The following is a 25,291-nucleotide window of genomic DNA, read 5'->3' as shown; positions in this document are numbered from 1 at the left end:
GGCTTTCGACAAGGTCCCACATAAGAGATTAGTATACAAACTTAAAGCACACGGTATTGGGGGTTCAGTATTGACGTGGATAGAGAACTGGCCGGCAGACAGGAAGCAAAGAGTAGGAGTAAACGGGTCATTTTCACAATGGCATGCAGTGACTAGTGGGGTACCGCAAGGCTCAGTGCTGGGACCCCAGCTATTTACAATGTATATTAATGATTTGGATGAGGGAATTGAATGCAACATCTCCAAGTTTGCGGATGACACGAAGCTGGGGGGCAGTGTTAGCTGTGAGGAGGATGCTAGGATGCTGCAAGGTGACCTGGATAGGCTGGGTGTGGGCAAATGCATGGCAGATGCAGTATAGATACATAGATACATAGAAAATAGGTGCAGGAGTAGGCCATTCGGCCCTTCGAGCCTGTACCACCATTCAATATGATCATGGCTGATCATCCAACTCGGTATCCCATACCTGCCTTCTCTCCATACCCCCTGATCCCTTTAGCCACCAGGGCCACATCTGACTCCCTCTTAAATATAGCCAATGAACTGGCCTCAACTACCTTCTGTGGCAGAGAGTTCCAGAGATTCACCACTCTGTGTGAAAAATGTTTTTCTCATCTCGGTCTTAAAGGATTTCCCCTCTATCCTTAAGCTGTGACCCCTTGTCCTGGACTTCCCCAACATCGGGAACAATCTTCCTGCATCGAGCCTGTCCAACCCCTTAAGAATTTTGTAAGTTTCTATAAGATCCCCCCTCAATCTCCTAAATTCTAGCGAGTACAAGCCGAGTCAATCCAGTCTTTCTTCATAAGACAGTCCTGACATCCCAGGAATCAGTCTGGTGAACCTTCTCTGCACTCCCTCTATGCCAATAATGTCCTTCCTCAGATTTGGAGACCAAAACGGTACGCAATACTCCAGGTGTGGTCTCACCAAGACCCTGTACAACTACAGTAGAACCTCCCTGCTCCTATACTCAAATCCTCAAATCCAAATCCTCAAATCCTCAAATCCTTTTGCTATGAAGATATAATGTGGATAAATGTGAGGTTATCCACTTTGGTGGCAAAAACAGGAAAGTAGACTATTATCTGAATGGTGGCCAATTAGGAAAAGGGGAGATGCAACGAGACCTGGGTGTCATGGTACACCAATCTTTGAAAGTAGGCATGCAGGTGCAGCAGGCAGTGAAGAAAGCAAATGGTATGTTAGCATTCATAGCAAAAGGATTTGAGTATAGGAGCAGGGAGGTTCTACAGCAGTTGTACAGGGTCTTGGTGAGACCACACCTGGAGTATTGCGTACAGTTTTGGTCTCCTAATCTGAGAAAATACATTCTTGCCATGGAGGGAGTACAGTGAAGGTTCACCAGACTGATTCCTGGGATGTCAGGACTTTCATATGAAGAAAGACTGGATAGACTCGGCTTGTACTCGCTAGAATTTAGAAGCTTGAGGGGGGATCTTATAGAAACTTACAAAATTCTTAAGGGGTTGGACAGGCTAGATGCAGGAAGATTGGTCCCGATGTTGGGGAAGTCCAGAACAAGGGGTCACAGTTTAAGGATAAGGGGGAAATCTTTTAGGACCGAGATGAGAAAAACATTTTTCACACAGAGAGTGGTGAATCTCTGGAATTCTCTGCCACAGGAGGTAATTGAGGCCAGTTCATTGGCTATATTTAAGAGGGAGTTAGATGTGGCCCTTGTGGCTAAAGGGATCAGGGGGTATGGAGAGAAGGCAGGTACAGGATACTGAGTTGGATGATCAGCCATGATCATATTGAATGGCGTTGCAGGCTCGAAGGGCCGAATGGCCTACTCCTGCACCTATTTTCTATGTTACTATGTTTCTATTTACCTGATTATCTCTGTAGCAACTCTGCAAGAGCAATGCAACTCTCTGCCTTTGTAGAAAACAAACAATGTGCTGGAGGAACTTAGCAGGTCAGGCATCATCAGTGGAGGGAAATGATCAGTCAACTTTTCGAGTTGTGATTCTTCTTCAGACTGAACGGTTCTGACCTGTAACATTTTCTGTGTGTTTGACGAGGGGTCTGAACCCGAAACGTTGTCAAAGATGGTCTTGACCAGAATCATCTTCTGTCTGTTTCCCTCCACAGATGCTGCCTGAACCTCGGAGTTCCTCTAGCCCCTTGTTTTTTCCTCAGGATTCCAGCATCTGCAGTGCCTTTCAGTCTCTCTATGCACGAGTGTTAGAATTAAGATTAAGAAAGAAAAATCATTGTTTCCAGAAACTTTCCAGGTCTCTTTTGAATGCTGCTGTCGAGTCTGCGTTCAATACTAAAGTAGCACAACATTCATGACGTTAATATATTCTATTTTCATAAATTCACAGACAGGTTTCCACTGCAAAATATTCCAGAGAAACAATACATAACATTTACATGAAATGTCTGCTATTCAGAAGAATATATTGTGCATTTACTTATATATTTTTTTATCTGACTTTGCAAGTAGTGCTATGACCTACCAGGGACTCTGTAATATAAGCAAGAGGCTTCTGTAGAGGAATCGGGGAATCAGGAACTCCAAGTCTACAAGCAGATTCTACCTTGCTGCGCCAAACAACTGCAATTGTTCACACGCCTCATTATTTTTGCATAGTTTGGGGGCAGTGGAGTGGCACAGCTGGTAAAGCACTGACCTAGGTTCAGTTCTGATCTCCAGTGCTGTCTGTGTGGAGTTTGCATGTTCTATCTGTGACTGCGTGGGTTTCCTCCCATACCTCAGAAGGAGGCAAATTGGTAGATTAATTAGCCACTAAGAGTGTACAGCATAGAAACGGGCCCTTTGTCAACCAAGGGAATAATAGGGGAATAGACTGAGATCGATGGTAACTAATTTACTTTACAGATTCATTGCTGCACTGGTAAGCCCATGGGAGCAAAGGTTTTGGAATTTAGCTCATTTTCACTGGTGGGGAATTGCTAGCACAGGTGCCTGGACAACTTTCAGAACAATGCCAAGTGGCTCCAGAATCATCACTGTTATTTTTCTCACTGTACGTTATGTTGTTATGTTTATCACTGTACAGGCATTTGGAGCTTAATCATTCAGCTTGAGATTTAACCGGACTCATTGCACCTAATGGGAACAAGGGCCAGATGTGAATTTTAAGGTGTCCATCGTAAAAGATCACCCAAAAATATAATTTTCATCAGGTAGATACCACACCCAACAAGTCTGGACTCCACTTGAAAGAACAGTGCAAACCAGCCTGAAGGATCTATTAACCTGTGCAGGAAGGAACTGCAGATGCTGGTTTAAACCGAAGATTGACACAAAAAAGCTGGAGTAACTTAGCGTGTCAGCATCTCTGGAGAAAAGGAATAGGTGATGTTTCGGGTCGAGACCTTTCTTCAGACTCGCAGTCAGGGGAAAGGGAAATGAGAGCTATAGATGGTAATAAAGAGAGAGATATACGGAACCAATGAATGAAAGATATGCAAAAAAAAAATACCAATAATAAACGAAACAGGCCATTATTAGTTGTGGGCTAGGTATTTATTTAGCGAATGCAAAGTCCTTTAGCCAAGCAGTTGCCTCTTGATTTTTGAGTGGGCTAGGTGACAATGAGTTACAGACAATGAGGCTCAACAAGATGACTTAGAAGCTAGTATAACTTGGGTGGGGGAGGGATGGAGAGGGAGGGGATGCTAGGGTTACTTGAAGCTAGAGGATCAATATTCACACCGCTGGGCTGTAAGCTGCCCAAGTGAAATATGAGGTGCAGTTTCTTCAATTTGCATTTGTCTGCACTCTGACTATATGGGAGGCCCAGGACAGAAAGGTCAGTGTGGGAATGTGAAGTGAAATTAAAGTGTTTGGCAACTGGAGGGACAGGTAGGTCCAGGCAGACTGGGCGAAGGTGTTCAGCGGAACGATCGCCCAGTCTACGTTTGGTCTCGTCGATGTATAAGAGTCCACATATTGAACAACGGATACAGTAGATGAGGTTGGAGGAGGTGCAAGTGAACCTCTGCCTAATTTTCACATCTGGCCGATGGTTAGAAAAATATGAAGATTTATGTTTGAATCAAAATTCCCCAAATAATTTAAAATTAGAACATGAAAAGCTGCAAATGCAAACACCAATTAAATGCAAGCACCAACATCAATTAAACAAACAATAATGAGAGCAATTAACAGGCTCGACTTAACTCTCTACACTGCTGCCACTATTTTCAAAGGAGTTACTGTTCCGGTGTAATTTCATCATGCAGTTTTCCCAGCTTGGGAATGGGAAATCTGTGGAATTTGCCATCACTGAACTCCTTTTGCAACTCACCAGCTGGAGATACCCCAGGGCATAAAGTCGCACTTTCGCCCATGCTTAGCTCTGAAATGGACTTATCTGTCAACAGTTCCAAGTGGACCCAAGATGAATATGGACGGCACAGTGGCACTGCAGAAGGGTTGGTGCCTTATAGCACCAGAGACCATGGTTTGATCCTGACTACGGGTCCTGTCTGTACGGAGGTTGTGCGTTCTCCCTGTGATCTCAATGGTTTTCTCCGGGATCTCCAGTTTCCTCCCACACTCCAAAGCCGTACAGGTTTGTAGATTAATTGGCTTTGGTACAAATTGTAAAATTGCCCCTGGTGTGTGGGATAGCGTTAGTGTATGGGGTGATCGCTGGTCGGTGTGGACTCGGAGAGCCAAAGAGCCTGTTTCTGCGTTGTATCTCTAAACTAAACAAAGCTAAATTAAACTAAACTAATATCTACCCAAATAATCAAGGACTTGAGTTGTCCTCTGAACAGAAGTACATGAAATGCTGGAAGCTCATGAACTGCCTATGGTTGGTTAAATAGGGGTTGCATATATGCCCCATCCTTCAGTGTACATTTATTGATGGATAATGCAAGTAAAAGACAAGGAAAAAGAACCAGATATCTGAACTTTTGGATGCTCCTCAGTGCATGTGGGCACGGACAGTGCTAATGTGAAGTTAGAAAGGGCAAATGAAACATGCTAGAAATCTGAAAACAGTACGTTGTTGCAAATAGTAGAGCCTCACCCTCACTGTGCCAGAGACCTGGGTTTAATCCTGAGCTCGGTCCTACCTGGGTTCAACCCTGACCTCCGTCCTAATTGTGTAGAGTTTGCACGTTTTCCCTGTAACTATCTGAGTTTTTCCTGGTGCTAAGATTTCCTCCCAGGAGGAAATGGTGTGTAGATGGTGGTGCAACCAGTGACTTAATGTGAAGGAAAATGCGATCAATGTAAAATTAGTGTAAATTTGGACTGATGGTCAATGTGGACTCAATGGGCTGAAGGGCCTGTTTCCAACAGGGAGATAATTCAGGCTTGTTAATTGCTTTCATTATTGTGTATTTAATTAATTTTTAATTGGTGTTTGCATTTGCAGCTTCAGACCTTTTAATTTCAAATTGTTTTGGTAAATTTAATTCGAACATTAATCTTTATTTTTTGTAACTGGTCATAAGTGTTTCATAAATATTTGCTAATGTGAAAGACGTTCACAAATAATTCCAACCACAAAACCTTTCAATCCATGATTCTAGGACTCAAAAACAGAAATACTCCAGCAGCGCATAGTCAACATGTGTAAGGAGATCAGGTTTTCTGGACTTGCACCTCATGTTCAAGTGAGTTTATTGTCATGTGTCCCTGTATAGGACAATGGAATTCTTGCTTTGCTCCAGCACAAAGAACATAGTAGGCATTTACTAAAAAACAGATAAATGTGTCCATATACCATGATATAAATATATACACACATGAATAAATAAACTGATAAAGTGCAAATAACAGAAAATGGGTTATTAATAATCAGAGTTTTGTCCGAGCCAGGTTTAATAGCCTGTGGGGAAGTAGCTGTGGGGAAGTAGCTATTCCTGAACCTGGTTGTTGCAGCCTTCAGGCTCCTGTACCTTCTACTTGAAGGTAGTAGGGAGATGAGTGTGTGGCCAGGATGGTGTGGGTCTTTGATTATACTGCCAGCCTTTTTGAGGCAGCGACTGCGATAAATCCCCTCGATGGAAGGACGGTCAGAGCCGATGATGGACTGGGCAGTGTTTACTACTTTTTGTAGTCTTTTCCTCTCCAGGGCGCTCAAATTGCCGAACCAAGCCATGATGCAACCGGTCAGCATGCTCTCTACTGTGCACCTGTAGAAGTTAGAGAGAGTCTTCCTTAACAAACCGACTCTCCGTAATCTTCTCAGGAAGTAGAGGTGCTGATGAGTTTGCTTGATGTTTCCTATCTTTTATTTGATCTATTTGATAAAGGATGCAGACCAGAAATAACATAACTTGTCCTTTCGTTGGAGCACGTTTAATAATGGTCCATCCAACAAACAATAATAATACCTTCTTCCAGATTAAGCTAATTTCTCCTTTGCTCCATTGATATTTCTACCCTTGTATCCACTACCATATTGTGGTCAGAGATAATCATGAAATATTCACACTAGAAGTGAGATGTAAAGAAACCCTAATACCATATTTGGTTACCATATCTTGTTGTTCAAGCAGTTTTATGATTTGTTAAGACAAACAATAGACAATAGACAATAGTGCAGGAGTAGGCCATTTGGCCCTTCGAGCCAGCACCGCCATTCAATGTGATCATGCCTGATCATCCACAATCCCCAATCGACTGTGATCTATAATTTATGAAATTCCAAACTTTTCAGAATGTGTTGGATTTTATCGTAAGGAAAAGGTATTGTATTGCAAAATTCTGTGAAGGAGCAAAGAGATTCATAAGAACTTAAAGAAGAGTTTGCAATGGAAAAATTCAAATAAAATTGCAGAATCAAAAGATGTAGAGAAACATGAGAAAGTGTTATGCCACAGCATTGCAAAGTGCTTTTGTCAATCAGTAGACAGGGACATAGGAATGGGAAGATCAGGTTATTTAGTCTCTCGGTCATTTTGATTGAATGATTGATAGATACTTTATTCTCACATGTACGTGGTATAGTGAAATTATTTTGGGTACAGTGCACAAAATACAGCGAGTCACTATGTATAGACATCGACAAAGTTAGGTCCCGATGGTCCCTCTTCCCATTGCCCCCAGCTTCCAAATTTCCACCACTGCCTGTGTGAAAAGGTTGCCCCTTAGGTTCCTATTAAATCTTTCCCCTCTCTTCCCCTACTCTGGATAAAGACTGTGTGCATCTACCCCGGTGGCAATTCTGCAACATAGACTGAGGTTGGTTTTATGTTTAGAACTTTGTTTTCTCTGATCAATAAAATGCATTGTGTGGGAGAAAACTGGCTTAACCTGGAATGAACCAATAACCTGGCCCATTTCTGGATGCGCAAACATCAACAGAAATCCATCCAAAATTCCAGCACCATATCCTGGAGTAACAATCACCCAGCAGATATCAAGTGTATAATATCAATATATTATGCTAGATTTCACTGCCACCATTTCCCCTGATAAAAATCTACTTTAATTATTTGTTCTAAACTGAGATCTGTAATCTTTTGTCAGCTCAAATACAGCCTCACATTGGTGCCTGAACTGCTTTGTTAACCAAGGTCAAGTAATGGTTACCCCCAACTACCAATGCTGCTCACTTTTCCATTACGGAGCTCACCCAAACTCTATATAAAAGGATATAATTTATCCTTCCTTAGACCCATAGGAACTGGCAGGGCAGATACTGGCATTTTCTTGCATTTTCAGACATCCCATGAACAGTGAGGCCTGTTTGGAACATCTGGTTGTGGTGTTGGATAATCTCTGTGATTAGTTTGCACTTTTCTCAGGCATAGTTTGTTCAGGACTCTTTAACCCATTGAGAATACTCTCCCATATAACCATATAACCAAATAACCATATAACAATTACAGCACGGAAACAGGCCATCTTGGCCCTACAAGTCCGTGCCGAACAACTTTTTCCCTTAGTCCCACCTGCCTGCACTCATACCATAACCCTCCATTCCCTTCTCATCCATATGCCTATCCAATTTATTTTTAAATGATACCAATGAACCTGCCTCCACCACTTCCACTGGAAGCTGATTCCACACCGCTACCACTCTCTGAGTAAAGAAGTTCCTCCTCATGTTACCCCTAAACTTCTGTCCCTTAATTCTGAAGTCATGTCCTCTTGTTTGAATCTTCCCTATTCTCAAAGGGAAAAGCTTGTCCACATCAACTCGGTCTATCCCTCTCATCATTTTAAAGACCTCTATCAAGTCCCCCCTTAACCTTCTGCACTCCAGAGAATAAAGACCTAACTTATTCAACCTATCTCTGTAACTTAGTTGTTGAAACCCAGGCAACATTCTAGTAAATCTCCTCTGTACTCTCTCTATTTTGTTGACATCCTTCCTATAATTGGGCGACCAAAATTATAGGAAGGATGTCAACAAAATCTCCCAACTCTTCCATCCCTGCAACTGACAGTCATCAAGAAGCAACACTTTCAAGTGGCCAGAAGAGTGTTGCTTGTATTGTAGAATGCCACTTTAAGGGGTGGCTGCAAAGATCACACTTGCTGGAAGCTAATAACCTAGAGAACTTGCAACAATGACAGTCTGACCACAGTTCTGCAAATTTTGCAGATTAACCTCTCGGTCTTTTACTGACTTTCACAGAGAGCTTTAGGGCAATCTACACATTGTTTTAAAAGGTAGTTTATGTGATGTGTCACTTCATTCTTCCGGGGAAATTACCACAAGCTTGATTAGGAAAAGCCATGGCAGTGTTAGAAACATAGAAACATAGAAATTAGGTACAGGAGTAGGCCATTCGGCCCTTTGAGCCTGCACCGCCATTCAATATGATCATGGCAGATCATCCAACTCAGTATCCCGTACCTGCCTTCTCTCCATACCCCCTGATCCCCTTAGCCACAAGGGCCACATCTAACTCCCTCTTAAATATAGCCAATGAACTGGCCTCAACTACCCTCTGTGGCAGAGAGTTCCAGAGATTCACCACTCTCTGCGTGAAAAAAGTTCTTCTCATCTCGGTTTTAAAGGATTTCCCCCTTATCCTTAAGCTGTGACCCCTTGTCCTGGACTTCCCTAACAACGGGAACAATCTTCCTGCATCTAGCCTGTCCAACCCCTTAAGAATTTTGTAAGTTTCTATAAGATCCCCTCTCAATCTTCTAAATTCTAGAGAGTATAAACCAAGTCTATCCAGTCTTTCCTCATAAGACAGTCCTGACATCCCAGGAATCAGTCTGGTGAACCGTCTCCCTCTATGGCAATAATGTCCTTCCTCAGATTTGGAGACCAAAACTGTACGCAATACTCCAGGTGCGGTCTCACCAAGACCCTGTACAACTGCAGTAGAACCTCCCTGCTCCTATACTCAAATCCTTTTGCTATGAAAGCTAACATACCATTTGCTTTCTTTACTGCCTGCTGCACCTGCATGCCTACCTTCAATGACTGGTGTACCATGACACCCAGGTCTTGCTGCATCTCCCCCTTTCCCAATCGGCCACCATTTAGATAATAGTCTGCTTTCCCGTTTTTGCCACCAAAATGGATAACCTCACATTTATCCACATTATACTGCATCTGCCAAACATTTGCCCACTCACCCAGCCTATCCAAGTCACCTTGCAGTCTCCTAGCATCCACCTCACAGCTAACACTGCCCCCCAGCTTAGTGTCATCCGCAAACTTGGAGATATTGCCTTCAATTCCCTCATCCAGATCATTAATATATATTGTAAATAGCTGGGGTCCCAGCACTGAGCCTTGCGGTACCCCACTAGTCACTGCCTGCCATTGTGAAATCCTACTCTTTGCTTCCTGTTTGCCAGCCAGTTCTCTATCCACATCAATACTGAACCCCCAATGCCTTGTGCTTTAAGTTTATATACTAATCTCTTATGTGGGACCTTGTCGAAAGCCTTCTGGAAGTCCAGATACACCACATCCACTGGTTCTCCCCTATCCACGCTACTAGTTACATCCTCGAAAAATTCTATAAGATTCATCAGACATGATTTACCTTTCGTAAATCCATGCTGACTTTGTCCAATGATTTCACCACTTTCCAAATGTGCTGCTATCCCATCTTTAATAACTGACTCTAGCAGTTTCCCCGCTAACGAGGTTAGACTAACTGGTCTGTAATTCCCCATTTTCTCTCTCTCCTCCCTTCTTAAAAAGTGGGTTACGTTTGCTACCCCCACCCGCCAATCCTCAGGAACTACTCCAGAATCTAAAGAGACTCCAGAATCTAAAGAGCGTTCATCCTAATTTGCATTTCTTAACACTTTTTGTAGGCTCTTTTTTCATTTAAAAATTGGCTTTTGTGTGAGACATCTACCCCCTCCGTGGCTTTACCCATTGACTCCAAATCATTGACTGGAATAATGTTGCCAATTGACACCCTGTGAAATGAAAATGGCAAAACAATATAAAGCAAGAAAATGAAAAATGAATATGGAATAGCATATAATAGAGAACACAGAACAACATAGCACAGGGACAGGGATCTTGCCCAACAATATCTGTGACAAACACAATGCCAATTTACACTAATCTCCTCTGCATGCAAGTGATCCATATCTCCCCCCAAATCCCTGCATATCCACGTGCCAATCTAAAAGCCTCTTAGATGCCACTATTGTATCTGCACCAACCAGTGTGTTCCAAGCACCCACCACGTTTTGTGCAAAAAAACACACATTGTAGAGGCACAAAACGTGATGAACAACTGGGTTACTTTATTCAGGCATAAAAGGTTTGTTATACAAGCACATTGGTCCTCTAACATAAAGTTGTTACTGCTGCTGCGAGGCTATTGCCCCGTGGGCTCGAACTGAGCCCCTGCTGAGGTGGAAGGACACTCACCCCTAGAGACAAGAGAGCTGGTCAGCTCGAAGTAAGGGAGAGAGAGAGTGGGTTGTCCCAGGGTTCGTTAGAATCAGACTCTGCGAGTCTGCCCCCTCTCCAATGCCTCCACATTTTCCTGCAAAGGGGCGATTAGAACTGCACGCAATCCTTCAAATGCAGCCTAACCAACGTCTTACAGAACTGCATCAGGACTTCCAGAGACCTCTTATATTCAATGCCCCTAGCAATGAAGGCAGGTGTACCATATGCTTTTGACTTGGACTCCCAGATCCCTCTGTCATCAGTGCTATTAAGGGTCTTGTCATTAATTGTATACATTTGACTTACACTCTACCTCCCACAGTGCAACACCTCACACTTGCGACATACAGCATTGAGTGGAGAAAGACCCTTCAGTGACTGAACAAGTAAAGACAGGAGTGAGCAAAGTTGGGAAACCGGAGTAAGCAAGCCAGTTAATATGTTCTTTGCCCACTAATACATTTCCTGATGTTGAAATGCAATTACTTTTTAAATATCTTCTGTCTGGAGAATTGATCTCCCCACAAAAATGAGTACATTGCACTGTTTGTGCCATAGTGAGATATGTTCATCTCCACTTTCCAGTAGTCTGTAATTAATGACCACAAATTTTGGAAGCTATTTTAACTGGCAACCTTTGGTTCATATTGCAAATTAATTGCATCAATCAAAGCAGTTTGAATTGTGAGTTTCTCATCCGTTCTGCTATGCTCCACTTTCTTCTGGATGCACCTGACTTGATAAATTCTCCTTGAGCTTGAATAGACAGCCATAATAATAATAATAATAATAATAATAATAATAATAATAATAATAATATATACTTTTTTACGGACTCAAAGTCCAGACAAGGGGCAACATTACATTAAAAATGCATTGCATATCAAATATCATAAATATATATAAAATCATGGTATATCACATAAAAACATCATAATTTATATTTTAAAAAACCAGATTAAAAGATGATCAATGTCCTACAACGAGACAACCATACCAGTCTCCACAGCTGGGATTCGTAGCGTGTAGTAGAGCTATACAACATGGAAATACAACTATTCGGCCCACCTTAACAATGCTGACCAAGTTGGACCACTGGGCTAGTCTCATTTGCTTGCCTTTGGCTCATCGTCCTCTAAACGCTTCCTATCTGTCCAAATGTCTTTTAAAAGTTGTAATTGTATCAACTTCCATAGCTTCCTCTGCCACTCATTGTAGATACCCCATTGAGTAAATACCTTGTAGCTGGGTTTTCTCTTAAATCTCACCCCTCTCGCCAAGCATATGCCCTCTGGTATTAGTACTCTCTCCAGCTGGAAAAATACTTTGACCATCCACTTCATCCATTTCATAATTCAAGGAGACAATAAGGTTCCCCTCCCCCCTCAATAAGGTTACCCCTCAGATTCCTATTAAATGTTTTCCCCTTCACCTTGAACCTATGTCCTCTGGTCCTTGATTCCCCTACTCTGGGCACGAGATTCTGTGCATCTACCCAATCTATTCCTCTCATGATTTTATACACGTCGAAAAAATCATCCCTCATCCTGCGCTCCAAGGAATAGAGACCCAGCCTACTCAACCTCTCCCATATCTCAGACCCTCTAGCCCTGGCAACACCCTCGTAAATCTTCTCTGAACCCTTTCAAGCTTGACAATATCTTTCCTATAACATGGTGCCCAGAACTGAACACAATATTATAAATGCAGTCCCACCAATGTCTTATGCAACTGCAACATGACCTCCCAACTTCTATACTCAATACTCTGACTGATGTAGGCCAATGCGCCAAAAGCTTTTTTGACCACCTTATCTGCCTGCGACTTGACCTTCAAGGAACCCTGCACCTGCACTCCTAGATCCCTCTGCCCTACAACACTTCCCGGAGGTCTACCATTCACTATTTAGGTCATGCCCTGGTAAGACGTCCCAAAATGCAACACCTCACATTTCTCTGTTTTAAATTCCATCAACCATTCCTCTGCCTATCTGGCCAATCAATCTAGATCCTGCTGCAATCTTTCACAACCATCTTCACTATCTGCAAAACCATCCACTTTTGTATCATCAGCAAACTTGCTAATCTTGCTCTGTATGTTCTCAACCAAATCATTGATGTAGATAACAAACATTAATGGGGCCAGCACCAAATCCCTGAGACACACCACTAGTCACAGATCTCCAGTCCGAGAAGCAACCTTCCACCAACCTTCCTATAGCTTGGTAACCAGAACTTCGCACATTACAAATTTAGTTTCACCAACAACTTGTAAATCTGCATCATGATGTCCCCCCTTTTGTACTAACAATCCTTCCCATTGAAAATAAGGGAGCTAAATTCCTTCTTCACCACATTGTCCATCTGACTCCCACTTTCACAGAACCATGCTTATGCTTCCAGATCCCACTTCTGCAACAGTCTCTCGTGCTCCAACATTTACTGTGCAAGTCTTGCCCTTGTTTGACATACGAAAGTGCAACATCTCACATCTATCAGAGTTGAATTCTGTTTACCATTCCTTGGTACATATTCCCAAATGATCTACATCATGTTGAAGTACATTAGCGTCAGTTCTACAACAGAGATAACTAACTCCCTTGCACAAGACTGCTCAGAACAGCAAGCATAGGAATTAAGGGCCTGTCACACTTGGGCGACTTAAATTGCCCTGGACTCAAACTCGCAGCATGGATCCATGAGGTCCTAGGAGGTCGTATGAGGTGGCTAGAACTCTCCTTCATGCTTGAGGGAGGTTCCCGCCTACTCGCAGCTTCAGTTGGGTCGCAGAATATTTTTCAGGATATTGAAAAAATATTCGCGAGTAAAATTTGGTCGGCATGGGTCTTTTTCACTCGTGCAGTGGAGTGGGGTCGCTATTTACTTACATACAGTCGAGGTCAACCCTAGGCCATCTCCTTCACTGACCGGGCATTTTGATTGGCTCATTGGAGTTTCACGACCTAGGAAGGCCTACCGTTATATGCCCGCTAAACGTTATTATACTTCTTAAAAGTGTCTCCACTCCTTCTCCCCCCCTCCTTCTCTCCCCTTCTCCCCCTCTTCTTTCCCCCTTCTCTCCCCTTCTGTCTCCCTTCTCTCTTCACCCCTTTTCTCCCCTTTTCTCTCCTTCTCTCCCCCCCCAGTCTCTCTAAAGGACTTACGGTACTCTGTGGCAGCCGTTTACCTTCCTCTTCATCGCATAGACAGCGTTCCTCCGCTTTCCGTGGCCCCCACCTTTGCGATGTGTTTGTGTGTGTGTGTGTGTGTGTGTGTGTGTGTGTGTGTGTGTGTGTGCGCGTGGGTGTGTGTGCGTGTGTGTGTGTGCGTGTGTGTGTGCGCGTGTGTGTGTGTGTGTGTGTGTGTGTGTGCGTGCGTGCGTGTGTGTGTGTGTGTGTGTGTGTGTGTGTGTGTGTGTGTGTGTGTGCGTGTGTGTGTGTGTGCGTGTGTGCGTGCGTGTGTGCGTGTGTGTGCGTGTGCGTGTGTGTGCGTGTGTGTGTGTGTGTGTGTGTGTGTGCGTGTGTGTGTGCGTGTGTGTGTGTGTGTGTGTGTGTGTGTGTGCGTGCGTGCGTGCGTGCGTGTGTGTGTGTGTGCGTGCGTGCGTGTGTGTGTGTGCGTGTGTGTGTGTGTGTGCGTGTGTGTGTGTGCGTGTGTGTGTGTGTGTGCACGTGCGTGTGTGTGCGTGCACGTGCGTGCGTCTGCGTGCGGTCGGTCGATCCATCTTGTGATTTCAACGCGGACGGTCGATCCAGCTCGCGGGTTTCCAGGCGAGTGCCCTCGAGCTTGAAGGTCGAAGACACCCTTCTGGACTCACGGATTAGGTCGGATTAGGTCGTCCAAGTGGAACAGGCCCTTAATAACAAAGGTTCTCACATTGCTGGCCTCCAAAAGTGGTACTTAAAAGGTCAAAACCAACACTTTCCGCCAGTGGAATAGAGATCTTCAGATAACTTAGATTAAAAAATTTATTTCAAAGTGAAATTGGGAAAAGAATAATTGAGTTTTGTTCTTTTTAAATATCAGATAATCCAATGAGAATATGACATGCAAAGAAATGTTCTAATGTGCTGAGTATCCCTTATTAATTTAACAATGGATGGGTGCATTCATTGGAAAGGTGTGAGGCTTTGGAGATTGGTTCAAATCGGAGTAAGGACAAAGGTTACAATGTTACACCATCCTGTGCGACATATACTAAACAAAGTGGGAGTTAGGGCAAGAAGCTGTGTGCCGCCACAGGGTAAAAGTCAAAGAAAGTAAGATCAATCTAAGAATATTGTACAGGTCCAATGACACCTTTGAACAGAAGGATTTCTATCTTCAAAAAAGTTTTCTCAAATAGAATAGACTGGTTTGTTGTCAGAGTAATGAATTCTCTGTATGCTCCACTGAAGATGAACATTACATGTTTATTCGATTCTTGTTTCCAAGATTTTTCTTCCAAGTTTTGTTCATGCTTCTGCAATAGAATTTCATTCATCTTATTGTTTAATTCCCCGTTACTTTACGGAGAAAAATAGAGGGCCTTTTGACTTTTCTTCATGATTGCACCTTCCCTTTTGTGATTGGAAATGGTGAGTGGTCCATTGGGTTGTCACCTAGATTAGCCTAGCAGCTAAACTCTGCAATGTAAACTGGTCATGACAGCTGGCAGCGTTGAACACTGATAGAGACATAGAAACATAGAAAATAGGTGCAGGAGTAGGCCATTCGGCCCTTCGAGCCTGCACCGCTATTCAATATGATCATGGCTGATCATCCAACTCAGTATCCTGTACCTGCCTTCTCTCCATACCCCCTGATCCCTTTAGCCACAAGGGCCACATCTAACTCCCTCTTAAATATAGCCAATGAACTGGCCTCAACTACCTTCTGTGGCAGAGAATTCCACAGGTTCACCACTCTCTGTGTAAAAAATAATTTTCTCATCTCGGTCCTAAAAGACTTCCCCTTTATCCTTAAACTGTGACCCCTTGTTCTGGACTTCCTCAACATCGGGAATAATCTTCCTGCATCTAGCCTGTCCAACCCCTTAAGAATTTTGTATAAGATCCCCCCCCTCAATCTTCTAAATTATAGCGAGTACAAGCCGAGTCTATCCAGTCTTTCTTCATATGACAGTCCTGCCATCCCAGGAATCAGTCTGGTGAACCTTCTCTGTACTCCCTCTATGGCAAGAATGTCTTTCCTCATGGAAGGGAAGGTAAACTTAAGGGACCGCTCGTGCATTGAGAAATTGGCCACAGCTCAAGGAGCTGAACTTTGGAGGTACAGAGGATGGGGAAATGAACTAGCAGATTTCGGAAAGACACTGTAGGTTCCTTCTTTAAACATCGGCTTAGAAATTCACTTTTGTCGGTGTAGATTGTAGATTTAAGTTCATAACAAGAATCTTTTAAATCAACACCGTGGATTTAGTATTCCAATGGAGATTATTTGAGGGAATTCTAATTTCATGGTCATGGGCCATTAAAATCCAAACAGCTCTAATCTGTACTGTTTGATGATTATTGGAAACCCTCCATGCTGACTTCAGTGGTAATTCCACTGGAGCTCTGGTACATGAGCTGCAAGGAAACTTCCTGATTCTCTCAACGTGCCAGAACTCTTGTGATATCTGCATTGTATGGAAGTTTAGAGACAAGATCCCTACAAGCCTCAAGTACAGCTATTTAAAGCCCTAATCTTGGTCAATTCAATCAGGGGATTCTTTTTTTTAATGGCTGCAGATGAATGGAGTGGGGCTTTCACCTCTTTAAGGTCCCTCAGTGCCTCAGGTGATGCCGTCCCACTGTGAACCTGGTGGTATTAAATCTGTTGTCTGTCCTCCATGAATGTGCAGGAAACCTGACCCTGGAAAATGAGTGTGGAGCAGAGGAGACCCCTGAAATCAGAAGATAGTGTGGCTCCACCTGAGGAAAGTCTTAACATGAACAATTAAGGGCCTGTCCCACGAGCATGCGACTCCATGCGGCAAGCGCGACCTAACGTGGTCGCTTTAGCCGTACGGCCTCACGGGGCCGGTCCCACTTCGATCGCCGGAGCCGTATGGAGTTGTGTGGAGCTGGTCCCGACATCGCGTGGGGCTTCGAAAAACAGACCGTTCAAAAATTCCGCGCAGCAACGGCCTGCGGGTCCGCAGCCGCCTCGATGCCGTACACACCGCCTCGACGGGCGTGCACAGCGTCTCGAAGCCGTACACAGCGTCTTGAGGCCGTACACAGCGTCTTGACGCCGTACGTCACGAGCGAACTTCCCGCGGACTTCGCTCGAACTTCACGGCACTCACTCGCCCTCCGCGCGGCCCCCGCTTCCGGTTTGGTCGCGCTCGCCGCATGCAGGCGCATGCTGGTGTGACCGGCTCTGTACATGGACCTCCACGCGTGGCCCCCGCTTCCGGTTTGGTCGCACTTGCCACATGCAGGTCACATGCTCCTGGGACAGGCCCTTTACTTTACATGGATGCCGATGGTACTCATTTTTTCAACCTACCACTGAAAGTATTAATTTAATTTAACAACAGAGAATATTATACTGTTAAGTATCAAGTAAGGACTTTCATCTGTGAATATCTGTGCTCAAATATATATTTCCTGATTGAATTTAAAAAAAATCATAACATTTAGGGATTATTTAAAGTTTTTAGGAAGTGCGTCATTGTAATGGAAGTCCATGCAAAGCCCACAACTGCTGAATTGAATTGAATTGAATAAATTTTATTAGCCAAATATGTATACACACAAGGAATTTGCCTTGGTGCTTTGCTCGCAAGTAACAACACGATATACAGCAGACAATTAAAAATAAAACATTATAATTTAAACATGTGAAGAAGGAAATAAAATACCAGAGCACAAAGAAACAACAGACTTTTGGCTGTTGAGTAGAGCTGCTGCTCATGGAATAAAGCTGTTTTTATGTCTGGCTGTGGCAGCTTTGACAATCCGGAGTCGCCTTCCAGAGGTGAGTGCTTCAAAGAGTTTGTGGCCAGGGTGAGAGGGGTCAGAGATGATCTTACCCGCTCGCTTCCTGGCCCTTGCAGTGTACAATTCATCAATGGAGGGAAGGTTGCAGCCAATAATCTTCTCTGCTGATCGAATGATGCTCTGCAGCCTCCGGATGTCGTGCTTGGTGGCTGAGCCAAACCAGACCATGATGGAGAAGGTGAGGACAGACTCTATGATGGCAGAATAAAACTGGACCGTCATTGCCTGTGGCAGATTGTGCTTCCTCAACTGTCGCATTAAGAACATCCTCTGTTGGGCCATTTTGTCCGTGGAGTCGATGGTGGCCCCCCATTTAAGGTCCTTGGAGATGATGGTTCCAAGTAACTTAAATGACTCCACAGTTGTGACTTTGGTGTTGTTGATGGTGAGTGGGGTGAGGGGAGGGGGAGCTCTCCTAAAGTCTACAATCAATTCCACTGTCTTAAGAGCATTGAGCTCCAGGTTGTTGCGATGGCACCAGGACGCCAGCTGTGACACTTCCTGTCTGTAGGCAGATTCCTCCCCATCCTGGATCAGCCCAATCAGGGTTGTGTCGTCCGCAAACTTGAGAAGCTTGACAGAGGAGTCTGTGGTAGTGCAATCATTGGTGTAGAGAGAGTAGAGGAGAGAGGAAGGAATGCAGCCTTGTGGTGCTCCTATGCTGACGGTCTGCACATCCGAGATATGCTTTCCCAGCCTCACATGCTGCTTCCTGTCTGTCAGGAAGTTGATGATCCACTGACAGAGGGGTTCAGGCACAGTCAACTGGGAGAGTTTGGAGCATAGCAGCTCTGGCACAATGGTGTTGAATGCAGAGCTAAAATCCCCAAAACAAAATCTTTGCATAGGTCTCCTGGCGGTCTAGGTGTTGGAGGATGAAAAGCAGGCCTAGGTTGACTGCATCAACCACTGATCTATTTGCCCGGTATGCATACTGCAGTGGGTCCAAGAGGGGGTTTGTGATATTTTTCAGGTGGGCCAGCAAAAGTCTTTCAAGGGTCTTCATGATTACAGAGATCAATGCGATAGGCCTGGAATCATTTCGACCAGTAATCCTTGGCTTTTTGGGTACGGGAGCAATAGTGGAGACTGAAGCAGGCAGGGACAGTGCAGGTTTGCAGGGACCGATTGAAAATTGCTGTGTAGACTGGTGCCAGTTGTTTGGCACAGAGCTTGAGGGTAGAGGGGGGTTCAGGGTTCGGTGCTGGGCCCGTTACCGTTTGTCATCTACATCAATGATTTGGATGAGAGCGGACAGGGCAAGATTAGCAAGTTTGTTGATGATACAAAAGTGGGCAGTTTTGCAGATAGTGAAGATGGTTGTGAAAAATTGCAGCAATTTTGATCGATTGGCCGGATGGGCCGAGGATTGGTTGATGGAATTTAATACAGGGAAATGTGATGTGTTGCATTTTGGGACATCTAACATGGGCAGGACCTACACAGTGAATGATAGGGCTCTGGGGAGTGTTGTAGAGCAGAGGGATCTAGCAGTGCAGGTGCATGGTTCCTTGAAGGTAGAGTCACAGGTGGATAAGGTGGTCAAAAAGGCTTTTGGCCCATTGGCCTTCATCAGTCAGAGTATTGAGTAGAGATGTTGGGAGGGTATGTTTCAGTTATATAAGACCTTGGTAACGCTGCATTTAGAGTATTGTGTTCACATTTGAGCACCATGTTACAGGAAAAATGTTGCAAGCTGGAAAGTGTACAGAGAAGATTTATGAGGATGTTGCCAGGACTAGAGAATCTGAGCTATAGGGAGAGGTTGAGTAGGCTGGGACTATTCCTTGGAGCACAAGAGGATGAGGGGTGATCTTATAGAGGTGTATAAAATCATGAGAGGAATAGATCGGGTAGATGCACAGAGTCTCTTGTCCAGAGTAGGTGAATTGAGGACCAGACGATGTAGGTTCAAGATGAAGGGGAAAAGATTTAATTGGAATCTGAGGGGTAATTTTTTCACACAAGGATTGTTGGGTGTATGGAACGAGTTGCCAGAGGAGGTAGTTGAGACAGGGACTATCCCAACATTTAAGAAACAGTTTGAGAGGTACATGGATAGTACAGGCTCGGAGGGATCTGGACCAAATGCAGACTGGTGTAGTTGGGACACGTTAGCCGGTGTGGGCAAGTTGGGCCACGCTGTATCACCCTATGACTCATTGTAAAAGGCTACTATAGACAAGAGGGAAAATATGGCAAAGGTAATCTTCACACAGAAGATTAATTGAGGCCAGTTCATTGGCTATATTTAAGAGGGAGTTAGATGTGGCCCTTGTGGCTAAAGGGATCAGGGGGTATGGAGAGAAGGCAGGGATGGGATACTGAGTTGGATGATCAGCCATGATCATATTGAATGGCGGTGCAGGCTCGAAGGGCTGAATGGCCTACTCCTGCACCTATTTTCTATGGTTCTATGTTTCACCCCAGGCAATTGATTATTTTAGTGGTATCTGTGCTGTGAGTGGCTTTCACACTATGGGGAGTAGATGATGAGTGAGGCAGAGATGGCGGCATGTTGTGAATGCCAGGCAAGTCTGTAGCATCCTGAGCATTGCGGTATTCAGTTGGCAGACGCTAAGTGCACTAGATCATTATCAGAATGAGAACCCTATGCTTTCATCTGCTTACTCTTTATTGTTTTGTAATAATTGTGTTACCAATGTTTTCGGAATCCACTTTTGATTAGTAGAATAGTAAGATTAAACGAGAACTTACCAGTTTGAAGTTTGATCTTTATTTTATGAGGAGGAACGTTGAGGGAATACGTGAAAGAAGCCCGCTACGACGCATGCGTGTCATCCTTCAAAGCAGCGGTGTGAGGTCACAGATACACTATAATGACCTAAAATAGTAAGATTATTAAAGAGATACCAGTTTAAGATATGACCATTCGAGGGTGGGAGCGGAGGGCACGTATTCCCTCAACGTTCCTCCTCATAAAATAAAGATCAAACTTCAAACTGGTAAGTTCTCGTTTAATCTTACTATTTTACTTCGGAGTCACGTGAGTGACTACGTGAAAGATTTCAAAGCTCTGTGACCTCATGCCGTGGAAACGAGTCCATGCTTCACAACTGCCTTGGTAGTTAGGGAGAAATTGTTAATTATATTCAAAACATTCATACCAATTATTTAATGGAAATGATAAATAATATCTAATTAATTCAAATCATAACCCTGTATTCTTCAGGGATAAATTTTCATACAGAACTTAAAATGTTCCCCGAAAACGTTCCCATACTGCTAACTGGTTTGTTATAACATTTCTGAAACGTTTTCTCCGACAACCATCCTGCAATCCTGAGGATTTGGTCCATGGATACATCAAGGCGTTTTGCTGCGGATGTAGCTGCAGCCCTGGTGGAGTGATAATTAAATATGTTATTGTCCACTCCCGCCTATCTTAACCCATATTTCAGCCACCGCGAAATGGTCTGAGTTACACTCTATGGTACAGTTTCTTATAGCTGATTAAACGCCAATTCCTTGCCTCTGATAGCCTTTGTACTATCACTGTATAACAAAACGTGCTTCACTATACAGAGGCGTTTGTCCTCCGGGTAGGCCATCAATTCTATGACCTGCCCCGCTGATCCTGGCCTATTTTGTTTAATAATACGGTCCTGGATCACAAACCCCAAACTCCCTGCCGCCATAGTGAAGCCATCCAGTCTTACTTTTTGCAATAACTGGAGCTTATGCGCTGTGACTAGCGCCATCAGCATTACCATTTCTAGTTAGTTTATCCAGATTTAATGCTGTAGCCGGCGACCAATTCCTTAGCAAGGTCAAGACCACACTTACATCCCAGATATAGTTGTATCTTATTTTTGGTGGCTTGGTGTTAACATTGCCTCTTAAAATTTTAACTACCAGAGGATGTGATCCCACAGACTGTCTTACTGTTCCTTGCCACCAATAAGTTGACAATGCACTTCTGGCACTATTCACAGTGCTGTAACTCAGTCCTCCATAGTGCAGGCTGGTGAGAAACTCTAGCACCCCCGGAACATCCTTATTTCTGTGGTCCAGAAGGTTATTATGGCAGTAATTAGTCCATTTTTAATATGACCTAAATACTGTTTTTGTGTAGACCTTCTTTGTGCTGCTGTGATCATGTCCACAGTTCTTTTTGATAGCCCCATGTCCCGTAGCGGTGTTTTAGAGTCTACAACCTACTAAATCAATATTTTCTATGACATGGATAGCTATCCTCAGTTACTGGATGCACCAGCCACTTAGGACTATGTCTTACAGTTATACATGGTTCCAGCACCATGTCCTGTACCCCGGAAAACCATAGTTGGGTAAGCCAATCAGGTACTAAGACATCCCAGATGCCGATTCCTGTTGAATTTCCCTTAGTACCCAATTGATAAAGTAGAAAGGAGGAAATACATAAATGCAATCTCCCCCCCCCCCCCCTAGTGCAGTGAAACAGCATCTGTAGCTTCTGCCTCAGGATCTGGTACCAATGATACATACCTCGGTAACTGGTGATTTAACCCTGGATGCAATTCTAATATCCGGCCTTACATACTTTACTGATTTTAGCAAATACCGTTCTATCCAACATCCATCAGTACTTTTAATAAATTTTCGTGACCTGGTGTCTGCCACTGAATTAGTATCCCTGGTAGATACGTAGCCCATAACCAAAATATTCCTTTGGACACACCATTGCCAAATTGAATTTGCCAATTCATCACAAGATGTTGATATCTTTGCACCCATATGACTTATATATGCCATCACCGAGGTATTATCTATCTACCATCTAACATGCTGCAGTTTCATTCCTGAGCAATAAAATTTTAGCCCATGAAATGCACTTAACATTTCTAACCCTTAGTGTTATGTAGGTTAGCTTCTTATATATTCCATCTCCCCCATAGCTCGAGATGGTATTAGTTGTACCGTAACCAATTGCACTGGCATCTGTTTGTAATAGCACAGACGGGTTGTGAATAACTATTGGGTTTGGAGCAATACTTAACATTGTGTTCCCAACATTGTAATTCTTTTATAGCTTCTATCATTAGCTCCATTGGCCAAAATAAATGACCTCTATAATTATGAGCCCATTGAACTCTGTAGCTTTCCATATTAGTAAAGTCATTAACATATTAAATGTGTTAATGGTGTCAATTTTGACTTAAGTGGATGGACAATGAATCCCAGCTGTTCAAACAATTGTTTAGTGGCAACCACTGCCTAACATGCCGATTCATAAGTTATTCCCACAATAAGGATATCATCCAACTATACCATTACTCTATGATTTTGGTGTTGCAGCAGTCCCAACGCTGGTTTAAAATTTTCCCCCCTGTTGGATATTGAATAGCAAGGACCTTAAAGATTAATACTTGCCATACAGTAGCCTGCTGAAACTAAGTCTTTAGCACTGCTAAAAGTATCCATATTTAAAATGAATATATTGCACAACATTGTGAAGTATTGATAATCCATAATAATACGGCAACCCCCATCTTTCTTATTTCTAATAAAGATGTTTGAGACAAATCCTGTTGTTCAGGTTTGGTTTATTCCATTACCAGCATGTATATCTGTCCGGTTTATGTTGTACTGGAGGGTTTTGTTTGTGTAGAAACTCTATCAGATATCCCTTAAAACTGCTAAGGATATATCTGTCCATAGATATATTACACCAAACTTCAACATGAAGTTGCAATGTCCCTCCAACTTCCGTGCTCCCTATTAATGCTGGAGCCCCAAATTCACCTACCTCCATGGTTATCGGTGGTAACCAAGTTATTTTCTTGGTTTCATACGCGGTTGTGGAGAGCCTAAAGGTTAATGTTAGGGTAGATGCTGACGTAGAGACTTTTGCATCTTCCACAGTGGTCGTCCCGGGCCAAACCCTAAACAGGACGCTGCTGCTGGGTACCTCTGCCCCATTCTTAGTAGTATAATTACAAAACACTACCTCTCTTAGGATGCACATAAGGTTAATGTCTTCCCCAGATATCCTTTGGATGCTCTAATCAGCCCCAAAGTCGAGCCTCCTCGCCAATTCTTTTACCTGTTTAGACAGGTCTCCCCCCCCCCCCCCCCAAATAACGGGGTCTATAGCCCTTTGCTTACATAGTATAGCGAACTAGGGTCTATAGCTGGCTGAATGGCCTTTCAAACTGCACATCGCAAAAAATAGTGCTAATGGCATCCTTGTGGTTACTAATTTTGTCCACCTTTTTTAACATGCGGGCCAAAGCTGTTATGCCCGCCATGAGACCTTTCAGAGTATTACGGATTTTAATATCCCGACTCCTAACGGCCTTCCAACATGTCTGCAAATGCACCTGTAACAATGGCTACATTAAGAGCATCACAATATCCCGGGGTATAAAAGCCTTGCCAACACTTCAGCAAAATATTTAGCTTGAAGTTGATGGGTGGACTCACAGTCCTTCAATACTCACAGCCATCCTTCTCGAGATCATTCTCAGTGTGTTTCTGCTGGCAGTACTGGCTCATCATGTTCAGCAGGTTGTTTTATCCCACCCTTCAATAGGGGAAAGTGGCTCCATCACCTGCTCAGATTTTACCCCGTCAGACCTTCCATACCCTCCTCAGAGGCGTCTGACATTTCATGCAGCCCTTATGGGAAAACTGCTGTGGGACTTATATTTATTTGCCCACTGTGGCTACCTCCAATCCCGGAGCCTGCCACTGTGGAGAAATTTCCTCCAGCCACCGCTCCAGCCGACTTACATGCTCTCGGGCACTAGTCGTCGCGGGTGCTTTAATATATATGGGACCGCTCCTGCCGACCTTGGTGCTCTCTGGCACTAGTCGCACGCGGTATTTCCCGCAGCCGGTCCCCATGCCTACGGGCACTTCCCATGGTCCTGGTACTCACGGGCACCTCTACCCATTTAGGGTGAAGTTTGGCACTCGCTCCCTTATGGGAGATGCTGGTGCCGACATTCATTGCTGCCTGCTGCTGGTCATTAAGCAGCAGCAAAACTCTGTGTGGCAGCACTTCAGCTCTATACTGACATCAGTAGCTGGCTGCCTGCTGTTCAGAACACAGCAGTAACGACCTGTGGCTCTGCCCTGACGTCCTTAGCTGGCTGCCTGCTGCTCTTCAGAATACAGCAGCAAACTCTGGAAAAAAGAACCAAAGGTAAGTGAAATTTGTTCTTACCTGTACTGGTTTTCAGCCTGTCGTTTGGGAGGAACGTCCTTCCTCCCGCAGCCCCACGGACCCCGTAGCGTAGGTCCTTGGGCTGCTGTCCCAGATGTCGGCTCTCTCTCTTCCGGGTCCCGCAGCCGCTTCAAATCGGCACCAGAGCCGCTAGCGACTGCTCCAACATAGACTGCTTAGTCTGGAAAACCCCCGGGACGTGTTGCTTCGCTTCCCGCCCCGCAGCAGTCAATCTTGCCGGTGCGGGGAGCGACGTCGGGCACAGCTGTTCTGCTGCTA

General features: G+C 44.1%; 1 protein-coding gene across 1 annotated transcript in view; it reads left to right on the top strand.

The window, feature by feature from the left end:
* The window catches only part of gpr158a (G protein-coupled receptor 158a), a 672,698-nt gene that overhangs the window by 370,350 nt on the left and 277,057 nt on the right, over nt 1-25,291 (top strand). The gene's annotated exons all lie outside the window — the stretch shown is intronic.

This window comes from Leucoraja erinacea, chromosome 2, assembly GCF_028641065.1.
Source record: "Leucoraja erinacea ecotype New England chromosome 2, Leri_hhj_1, whole genome shotgun sequence".
Taxonomy (NCBI): Eukaryota; Metazoa; Chordata; class Chondrichthyes; order Rajiformes; family Rajidae; genus Leucoraja; species Leucoraja erinaceus.
This window is presented reverse-complemented; position numbering and strand designations above follow the sequence as displayed.